Raw genomic sequence first — 11,408 nt, 5'->3', positions numbered from 1 at the left:
CTGTGTCCCATAAATTTTGAGTTGTTTTATGCTCATTATCATTTGTTTCTAGGAATTTTTTATTTCTTCTTTGATCTCATTGTTAACCCATTCATTATTTAATAATTTCCAAATGTTTGAGTATTTTTCAGTTTTTCTGTAGTGGTTGATTTCCAGTTTCATGCCATTGTGATCATAGAAAATGCTTGATATGATTTCAATCTTCTCAACTTTGTTGAGACCACTTTTCTGCACTAACATGTGGTCTATCCTAGAGAATGTACCATGAGCACTTGAAAAGAATGTATATTCTGCTGCTTTAGGGTGAAAGGTTCTGAAGATATCTATTAAATGCAGTTGATCTAGTGTGTCCTTTAAGTCTGCTGTTTCTTTGTTAATTTACTTTCTTGAGGATCTTTCTAGTGATGTCAGTGGGGTATTGAAATCCACTACTATTATCATATTGCTGTTGATCTCAGCCTGTAAATCCTTCAAAGTCTGCCTTATATATTTAGGTGTGCCTAGATATTTATAATGGTCATATCTTCCTGTTGGATTGCTCCCTTTATCATTATGTAGTGACCTTCTTTATCTATTACTATGGCATTTGTTTTAAAGTCCATTTTGTCTGATATAAGTATTGCTACCTCAACTTTTATTCATTTCCATTTGCATGAAATTTTTTTTTCATCCTTTACCTTCAGGCTATGTGCATCTTTTGTTTTAAGGTGTATCCCCTGTAGACAGCATATGTATGGGTCCTATTTTCTTATCCAGGCAGCTACCCTATGTAATCCATTTACATTTGAGGTTATTATTGATATGTAGTTGTTTATTGCCATTTTATTCTTTGCAGCTGTATTCCTCTTTTGCTATATTCTTTTCCCTCTTGATCTGTTTACAACAGGCCCTTTAACATGTCTTGCAGCATTGGTTTGGTTTTAGTGAATTCCTTGAGTTTTTTGTTTTGTCTGGGAAGCATTTTATTTCTCCTTCAATTTTAAATGATAGTTTTGCTGGATACAGTAGTCTTGGTTGTAGGCTCTTGTTCTGCATTACTTTGAAGATTTCTTGCCATTCCCTCTGGCCTCAAGTGTTTCTGTTGAGAAGTTGGATGTCATCCTTATGGGGGCTCCTTTGTAGGTGATAGCCTTTTTTCCTCTAGCAGCTTTTAATATTTTCTCTTTAACACTTAGCTTTGGTATTTTAATTATGATGTGTCTTGGTGTAAATTTCTTTGGGTTTCTCTTTAATGCAGTTCTGTGCTTATTGAATTTGTGAGATTTTTTTCCTGTATCAATTTAGGGAAGTTATCAGCTATGATCTGATTGAACAAATTCTCTATGTCTTGTTCTTTCTCTTCTTGTTCAGGAACCCCTATGATGCAGATGTTATTTCTCTTCATGTTGTCACAGAGCTCTCTTAGAGTTTCCTGACATTTTGAGTCTCTTTTCTTTTTTCTGCTCTGCTTCCATGCCTTTGTTTATCTTGTCCTCTAACTCACTGATTTGATTCTCAGCTTCATCCATCCTGCTTTTAATTCCTTCCATTGTGTTCTTCATTTCTGATATTGTATTTTTCATTTCTGACTGATTCCTTTTTATTATTTCAATGTCATTTTTTATATTTACTATCTTTTTATTTAGGTGTTTTTAATGACCATCTATTGTTGGTCTATGATCTTTGAGCATCCTTACAATTGTTATTTTAAACTGCATCTAGTAATTTGGTTATATCTTACTCATTCATGTCCTTCTCTGGGGATTTCTCTTGATTCATTTGGGTTGCATGCCTCTGCCTTCCCATTTTGTCTGCATGTAAGATATTTTGGCCACTGGAGTCCAATGGGTGTGGCCTCTGTGTTCGCGAGGTGTGGTCTGTCTGCAAGCAGGCCCCTGCCTAAGGTGTTAGGGTATGGGCATTGCTGGCACTGGCCGCCTGTGGCTGTCCCTGCGGTTTCAGCCTCTCCTCCATGGGAGGGGTTGTGTTCATGTGCCTGGCTCTACAAGCTTCAGCCAGCCTCGGCCTTCAGGCCACCCTCGCAAGTGGGGTTATGTGCTGCAACTGAGCTGCAAGCCTCAGCATCGCAGGCAGGGGTGAGCACCTTTGCTCCACTGCAGGTCTCCGCTTGTTTCTGGGCTTCTGTCCAGCCCCCACGGGAGGAGCCAGCTCACGAGAATTGAGCTGCAAGCCTTGGCTCAGCAGGCCAGGCGGGGCTGTGCGCCAGCACCCAGCTGCCGGTCACTGTCTATTCCCAGGCTTCTGCCTCACCCCTGCGGGAGAAGCCGGCTACTGCGTCTGGCCTCAAGCCTCGGCTCTACTTGCTGGGTGGGGCTTCATGCTCGTGTGCCCTTGCTCAGCAGTGGGTCTTCACCTGTTCCTGGGCTCCTGCCCATCCCCCACAGACAGGATTACAGGCAGGCTGCAGCCAAACTGGACTGCTGTCGCTCGTTCCCTCTGCCCCCTCTGGGCAAGACTGATCTCACCCCCAGGCCACAATCATGGCCAGCCGGCTTCTGCCCTCACTGATGGAACTGCGCTTCTGCGTCCTGCCACTGCCCGCCCTTCTGCCAGCCCTCAGCCGTGTAGGTGATGTCGCTGCAGCTCAGACCCTACCACTCAATATTGTAGTCCTGAAAGCTCCCTCCTTCTAAGCGACTCTGCTCTAAGTGCCGCAGGAGAGCTTGTTTGGCTGGTGTCCTGCTTCCCTTTGCTGGTGTTGCTGGTTCCAGGGGGAAATATTCACTTCATATTTGGGGAGTAACTCAGCCCAGAGGTTAGGGTGGCTGTCCCTCAAAGTATTTATGTCTGTGCCTCCTAGATTACACTCTCTTCCTGCTGCTCCAGTCCTCTCCTCTCTCTCCATCCCCTGGAGCCCTGGTTGAGTGGTTGTGAAAGTTTTCTGTGCAGTACCTTTTAGAAGAATCCTGGGTCTGAGAAATCTGTCTCTTTTTCACAAACAGTATCTTGACTTGTTTTGCAACTAAATACTGTATATACGCCTCTTCTAGGCTCTGGGGCTGCAGGGTGGGGCTTTGTTCCTGGGGCTCAGGACCCTCCCCTCTCCGCTAAACTCACTTCCTGCCACATGAGTCTCTCTGGGCTGCCATTTGCTCTGGGGAGCTGGGCAGCCCTGTTCACATTTCCGTTTTTTCCTACCAGTCTCAGTGTGGCTTCTTCAGTGTTCCTTGTTTGAAGAGTCTTCTTAGTTTACTCCAGAGTTGGTTTTTCCAGAAGATGGTTCTTAAAATTAAGTTGTAATTCACTTTGATTCTGGGAAGTGGAAGTTGGTACATCTGCCAACTCCATCACCATCTTGCTGTCTCTCTAGATTTTTTATCTTGTTTATTTTCAATAAACATAAAACCTTTTCCCCTGCATTATCTTTGTTTCAATTATTTCATTTTACCATAAGAATATATAATAATTTTTTCTACTCCTAAACTCATATATTCATAGATATGTTTCTGAACACTAAATTTTCCATTGATTTGTCTATTCTTGCACTATTACTACTATTTCTAGCTTATAATTAGTCTTGATACTTGTAGAGTAAGCCCTGACCATTGTGCTTCTTAAGAATAACTTGAAATTACATTTCCCTATGTATTTTAGAATCAGCTTGTCAATGTACTCAAATATAACCCTTACATTTTGGTTGAAATTTTGGGGGGATTTTACTAAATCTATCAATCTGAGGATAATATCATTATCAAATTTTCTCCATTCACTTTGTCTTTTTCTATTTTTTAATATACCGTATTTTAATCCATGATTACTGTATATGCATCCATTTATTGAGTTCTTCTTCAGTTTCTTTCAGTATTATTTCATTGCCCTAAATATCCTTATTAGATTTGGTTCTACTTTATTTAATATGTTATTAAATGTATATTTAATATGTATATAGTATCTATTTAAAGTTTATTTTTTAATGCTACTGTAATAATTTTCTTATTCATTCTTATACTATTGAGCATTTGGGCTATTTTAAGCTGAATGTATGTATGTATGCAAGTCTAGTGTTGTGTTTTTGTGTTAGGAGGTGAGTGATTTCTCTGGCTTCTTTAACATTGCATAGTTTGTTAAAATGTTAATTTTATAGGTAAAAATACAATTTTATCATCTTAATCTTCATTTCTTTAATTATTAGTGAGATTGAATACTTTATAATGTTTATTAGCCATTGCAGCTGAATAATTAATGATTATGCAAGCTACAGAGAAATTCATACAAAATATTAGCCAATTTCTAATCATATGCTTTTTATGCAAAAGCATTTATGTAGATCAGCTTTTTTATTTAAGCATTGTTTTATTCCACATAATACCATTTTCTTAGGCTTTGTAGTAACATCTGAATCTTTAAAATTCTTTCTTAATGCCTTGTTACTAATTGGATTCATTTATTCCATTATTGGAATGCTAAAAGATTTATAGACACTGACAACTTCTTATTTATAAAATAATACATATTGAGTCCTGACTTAGATACAAGATTTTATGTCATATGCTGGAGTAAAACAAATGAATATAATTCATTCCCTACTTTCAAGTAGTTGACTATCTAGTAGGTAGAAGCCCACCAAATATAATCAAGGCTGGAAACAGAATATGAAATTTGCCAACTATAGAATTTTAAGTGGAACTTAAATTTACTTTGTAGTTTAATTTATTTTGCCTTGTTGCTTTTTTAAAAATATTTTAATGAATCCTACCTGGCCACCTGGGGTGAAATGACTAAACCCTTGAAAAGATTGAATTTAAAAGGATGTAAAAATTAAATAAAAAAAAGATAGGTGAAATAGAGGGGAAAAAAGATCTCCTTTGTCACCATAAGAATAGACATAGGGATGGAAATTACAATTAGAATGGCATTTGCATTCCTTTTTATCATATATTTTTGGTTAATTTATAAATCTGTTCATTGAAACCTGGAATGTGTTCTAACAGCCCCTACTTCCCCATAAAGTAACAGATTCTGGATCTTCTCACCCTGCAGGCGTTACAATTAATTAACCAGTGTTTCCCTTTACAAGTGTTAGGATTGTGATAGCTAATGGTGATTAGTCTAGATAATATCGTTAGGCTCTCACTTTCCAGCTTAGGGATATGGCTTTCATTCTAAAGTGTTGATTGTTTCTTATCTAACTTGGAAAATAAGATTAGCTGCTTTTTAAATTGATGTCTTCTATATTGTCTAACTATGGAAATTTATATGGTAATTTAAAATCTGATAAGCTATGAGTGGCATAAGTCTGCATAATAAAGCAATCATAAGCATTGACATATTGGGCAGAATTCAATTTGGTCTGCCTTTGCAAGGGAAAGAGTTTCCTATCACATGCTGAAGAGTTTAGACAGGGGCATTGAAGATATTATTCATCATCTAACAGAATTCTCTTTATTTTATCCACATTCTGCACATGTCTGGAAAATTATATTTTGGAATTTCAATAGTATGTATGAAAGAAGTAAAGGATACTAAGCCCTCTGGTTAGCATTTAGTTCAGTTTATTTATTCCAAAACTGTTTTTTGAATGCTAAGTTTGTAAAACAAGCTACTCTGCAATGCACAAGAAAGGATGAGATGCCTCTCTTGACAGCTAATAGGTGCCAGACCATTATCCTGGATTTGCATCATTACGATCTGGGTACAGATTTGCTACTTTCTAGCAATATGGCCCTGTAAATTGGTTAATCAAAACTTCCTTTCATTAAAAGTAAAACAAGAATAATAATATCTATCTATCCATCCAGGTGGTTGTGCGGATGACATTATATATTTTATTAGGTCAGTTACTGACAATTTTAGACACCAAAAAATACTTTGATTTCTATAGGCAGCTCTGCCATAGCTCACAATGATGTCAATCTCTTGGAATTCATATTCTTATATAGTAATCCTCCTGTTGAGTGTGGGCTAGACCCAATGACTTTTCAAGGATAAGATAAAGTAAAAATTACAGATGTCACTTCATTGGTTAAATTATAAAAGACAAATATCTCTCTTGCTAGCATTTTCTTAATGTCACTCTCTCCTCCTTCAGCTCCTCAGCTTGGTTACTTCGATGAAGCAAGACGTAATGTTGGAGAACAATATGATTGTTCTAGATGTGTTGCAGAATTGGGCACCTGAATCCTGTATAATTATGTTAACCAGTGTTACCCCAATGAAATATTTTTTTTTTAAAAAAAGAGAAGAATGAAGGCACTGAGTCCACCAGACTATGAGGAACAAAATGCTCCTAACACTCAGTGAGTGAACTCAGAAGTGAATCTTGCCCAGTTAAACCTTGAGACGATCACAGCTCCTATCAATCAATACACGACTGTAGCCTTCTGAGAGAGCTGGTCCCATACCTTGATTTCAATCTTGTGACAGACCCTGAATCAAAGAACCCACTAAAGCCACACTCTGATGCCCAACCCAGGGAAACTGCGAGATAAGAAACAGGAGGCGTTTTAAGCTGCTATATTTAAGAGTTAACGAGCAATAGGTAACTAATGCAGTTTATCTACCATAGTCCTTCTCTGAGTCAGCATTTGCTGACCTATGAAAGGTGATAGACAAGTAATACATGGTCTACTGCCTTTAAAGTATCTTCATAATACGGTAATGTATAGAAGAACTTAGCAAACTCTCAAGAACTCTACAAATATAAGCTAAGATTTGGGAACAGATGTTAAAAGAAGTGATTAGGGTCACAAGGTATTTACCATCTACCAAGCACCTAGGTTGTTCCAGACACTTCCCAAGACATCTTAGAAATGCATCTAATTGACAGTACATACACATCCATAAGAGAGGCATTACTATGCCCATCTCGTAACTGAGAACACTGAAGTTCAGCATAAGTATAGTGATTTGCAAAGATTAAAATGGGATGGATTTGGACTTCCTCACCCAAATATACCTCAGAAGTCCAAGTTCTTTTCTCTGTGAAGTCCTTTTTCTTTTCCTATTTGCTTGTTTTTAACAAAACAGAAATGTAGGTTTTTCCAAAAATCAATTTTTTTTTATAGTGAGTAATTGTGCGCCATCAATATCTCCTTAATTGATTGGTTGCCCTCATTCACCGGTTGTTGAGTACTGGTTGTCAAAATCTCCAGCAGCCCCTTTCTCTGAAGAAATCCTTTGCAGAAGGGAAACACTCTGAAATTTAGGGCTGACTGACACAGGCTATAATGTGTCTGCTCAGATTGAGAGCAATGCTGAGCTGTAATCCATGCTTCAAAGAGTCTCATAGGATGAAGCAGAAGCTAGTCAGTCTCCAGATAAGAACATGTCTCTGCCATGCTTTTATTTCCCTGCCTATTCTACTTCCGTCACTCCACTTCCAAGAGGACCTCCTCCCTCAATAAGTCTTCACCCACATCTTTGCCTGGGCTGCTGCCTCCAGAGAACTCAACCTAAGACAAGCCTTATTTTCTACCTTTTCCCACCCTCAGATCCCATGTACATTTACACTGCAACATGTTTATTCAAGCCTGGACGTTATGATTACACAGGTTATTGAGCTTAACAAGAGAACTAGCTGAGGTACCAGGAGGAGTAAGTGGAAGCATGCATTGTAAATTTTCTGACAAACTCCTGCAAAGCTTTCTTTGTTTTATCACTCTACTATACAAAATCTGAGTATGCTACTTCAGTGATTATCAAACAGGAAATTTTATGTTGCTTTAACACCTTTCATATTATTTTTTACTTTTGTTCATTTTATTTATAAAGTAATATAGTAGTGGTAATTTTTTTGAAAACACAGGAAAATTATTTGTAGAAAATATAAATGCACCCTTAATTTTGCTATCCAAAAATACATATATATATATGCCCCCAAATACATATATATTTATAGTGTTAAAGGGACTTTAAAAATTTTAGTCCAAACTGATATTTTATTAATATGGAATATTTGGTTTTGGTGAAAATCCATGTTATTTTATTATCCTGTGGGTATAAGCCATCTTATTAATTTATTTCTCATTGCTCTCAACAGTACAGTATTATTATATAGTAGGGCAATGCTAGTCTTTTCATAAGAGTGCTTTTAGATAGTGGTATAGTCAAATTTCTACTTCCCTTCTTTTTTTTCTTTTCTTTCTTTCTTTCTTTTTTTTTTTTTTTATTAAGTGAGAAGCAGGAAGGCAGAGAGACAGACTCCTGCTTGCACCCTGACCAGGATCTACCCAGCAACTCTCATCTGGGGCCAATGCTCTACCCATCTGGGGCCAGTGCTTGAGGCAAAGCCATGGAGCCATCCACAGTACCCTGGGGTCAACTCATTGTAATCGAGTCATGGCTATAAAAGGAAAAAACAGAGAGAGAGAAAGAAGGTTGAATGGGAAGGGTGGAGAAGCAGATGGTCCCCTCTCCTGTGTACCCTGACCAGGAATCAAACCCCAGACTTCCACATGAATCAAACCTCAGACTTCTACATGCTGGGCTGGTGCTCTATCACTGAGCCACCCAGCCAGGGCCTCTACTTCCCTTCATATGTGTTGCTTTTATTCGCTTTCTAAAACACATGCATATTGACATTCTCTACTTATAGCCCCATGTAAATATAAATGTAATACTTGCTGTCCTCACCTTAAATCCTATTCAGTCAGATAATTTGTCAGGCATATAAGTGTTATTTTATACATTCATTAATATCACTAGTAGGATAAAATCATCAGTAATTACAATCATAGCACCTCCACAAAACTCTAGAGTTATATAATCCAGTGAACCATGTGACCTGAAGTTAATAATTATGTGGGGGCTGATGACAATATCCCAGAAATCCCTGTGCAGACTGTCTCCTAAGCAGCCTTTCTTTCTTTATTTTTTTTCATTTTTCCGAAGCTGGAAACAGGGAGCCAGTCAGACAGACTCCCGCATGTGCCCGACCACGATCCACCTGGCATGCCCACCAGGGGGCGATGCTCTGCCCCTCTGGGGCGTCGCTCTGTTGCATCCAGAGCCATTCTAGCGCCTGAGGCAGAGGCCACAGAGCCATCCTCAGCGCCCGGGCCAACTTTGCTCCAATGGAGCCTTGGCTGAGGGAGGGGTAAAGAGAGACAGAGAGGAAGGAGAGGGGGAGGGGTGGAGAAGCAGATGGGCGAGCAGCCTTTCTTTAAACACAACTGGCAGGCAACAATTCGCTTAAAAAATGCTGCGATGTTGTATAGCATTTAACATATTTTCAATAAATATATATTTTTAAAAACTTAGTTCTTTGATGTTTACATTAGTTAATATCATGCAAGTGGCAGAGTTCAGAGGTCATATACCATCTCTTTCTCTAACTGGCCTTGGTCACTGACTACTGAGATTACTCTTGAAATGTGTCTCAAGAAATGCTAATCATTGGCACTAGGTTTGTGATGAAAATGCTTTACTTGACAGACAAGTCTATCTTAAGTTTTTTTTTTTTCAAGAAAATATAAAATAGTAAAAATAGGAGCACAAAAATTCTTTTTAAGTACAAGCCATTCGTTATCAGGAAAGGGAAGCCTCCTTCCAGGCTATGCCAACTGTCACAATTAGGATAGTTACATAGCAATACTGTGTATGGGTACATTTCTGTTTGTTCTGCAGATATTTCTTCAGGTATTTTGATTGATTAAAATAAAATATATAAAAATAAAAGTTTCAAACAGACTGATAAATATTTACTTGTTTGTCAGTATTTTTTGCTTCACATATCAGAGCAAAGTTCACTTTTAATGTTAAGAGTTATCACAATGCTTAATTCTGCCAAGGTTTGAGTCCATATAAACAGCAATTTGGCAAACACATGCACGGTGATTGTTATATGTGAGGCACTATTCTAAGTCCTAAAATGGCACTCTGACTATGGTGTCCAAGTTTTTATCCACTATGCAATACTACCTCTCACTCCAAACACTTTGGAAGGTCATATGCTCAGAAATCTTGCTGAGCTTTATTACTTTTAATTGTTTATATTCTTTATTCCAAAACATGTAGAAATATCCCTTGGACATTTCAATATTGACTCCCTTCCCCATTTTTTAAAGAATGTTTTTTAAAGTCTTTTTTCCCCCCAAGGATATACATCCTTTCCAGAAAATAAATCTTATCCAGCTAGCACAGAATACACAGCTTGTGAACACTGTATTCTAGTACAGACTTTTGACTGGCTGCTCAGTAAATGAAATGGATGGAGAAATGGGTATGCAATTATTAATCAAGCCAACCAAAATGTATACCGTAAAATTATAAATATATGAGAATACAAATAGGTGTACAGCCACCTTGAAATAATTTGAAAGAAATCATGGAATTTGAAAAGTCCTCACTGCTTTATAAGAGATAGTGTGTATGAAAAATAAGTCAGTGACAGATCCCATGGAGTGGTAACTTATCTACAAGTACAGAAGCTCTCTAAATACCATTTGAGTTTTAAATTTCTAAAAAATTAAAAGTAAACTATCTTGCTATGTATAGTGAAAAATCTTCCCCTGATTAGAAGTGAGTGATGTGACACCCTATCACAAAATATATGTCAGTCTATCGTATGAACGAAAAATCATAATCCGTAGAACCTTTAAGGAAAAGATTAGATCAGAAATTTCCCTTTAGAAATTGGAATCAGGGCTCTGTGAGCTGAATGATTTGCTTAGATCTATCTGTAGTCACTAGGAAACAGACCATCTCGCTGCTCATTAGTCTCTAATGGAACGTAGTCCCTAGTATTTAAAATAGGCACAAAATAAGCATGGCCTCCTGTATAACAATCACATTGGCTCACATCAGTTACCTCAAAGTAACCCAGTGCTCTATATTGAAATATTCTAAAAGCAATTTCACATAATCTTCCTATAGGTAATTTAGGTTTTATACAATTGCACCTGGTTCATACAATTTCTGAATAATAAGTCTCTATTTCTTATTTGTGTTAGTCATCTAATTAGAAAAGATGGTGTCTGTGTGAAGAAATTATCTTCAATATTTCATGAGAAAAAACTTGTACAAAAAAGAAAGAATAGCATATTACTATGTCCTTACATATGCATGCTATCTTTGCTGAAATTAGTTATTTACTTCTAAGTACTGAGACTGTATTATGTGACTTGAAAAAAAGACATTCTCCCCATGATATAAATATTACCTTAATAGGATATGAAAATTGCTACAAATGAAGGATTTACCTTGCTAGTGACAATATCTGATCCAGTTATAATATACAAAAAAAACATTATTTTCTTTATCTAAGATCCAAACTGTCCGATAGTATGAGATATTATTTTGATTTTAATTTTGTATATATATGCATATCTCTATCTATCTATCTATCTATCTATCTATCTATCTATCTATCTATCTATCTAGATACTATATCTATATATATGTATACATAATTTCAATGTGATAGGGCTTTTACCCGTACTACCAAGCAATTTTTGAACACTAGCTGTGTG

Source organism: Saccopteryx leptura, chromosome 8 (assembly GCF_036850995.1).
Source record: "Saccopteryx leptura isolate mSacLep1 chromosome 8, mSacLep1_pri_phased_curated, whole genome shotgun sequence".
In the NCBI taxonomy this organism is placed as follows: Eukaryota; Metazoa; Chordata; class Mammalia; order Chiroptera; family Emballonuridae; genus Saccopteryx; species Saccopteryx leptura.
Note: the sequence above shows the minus strand (reverse complement) of the source record.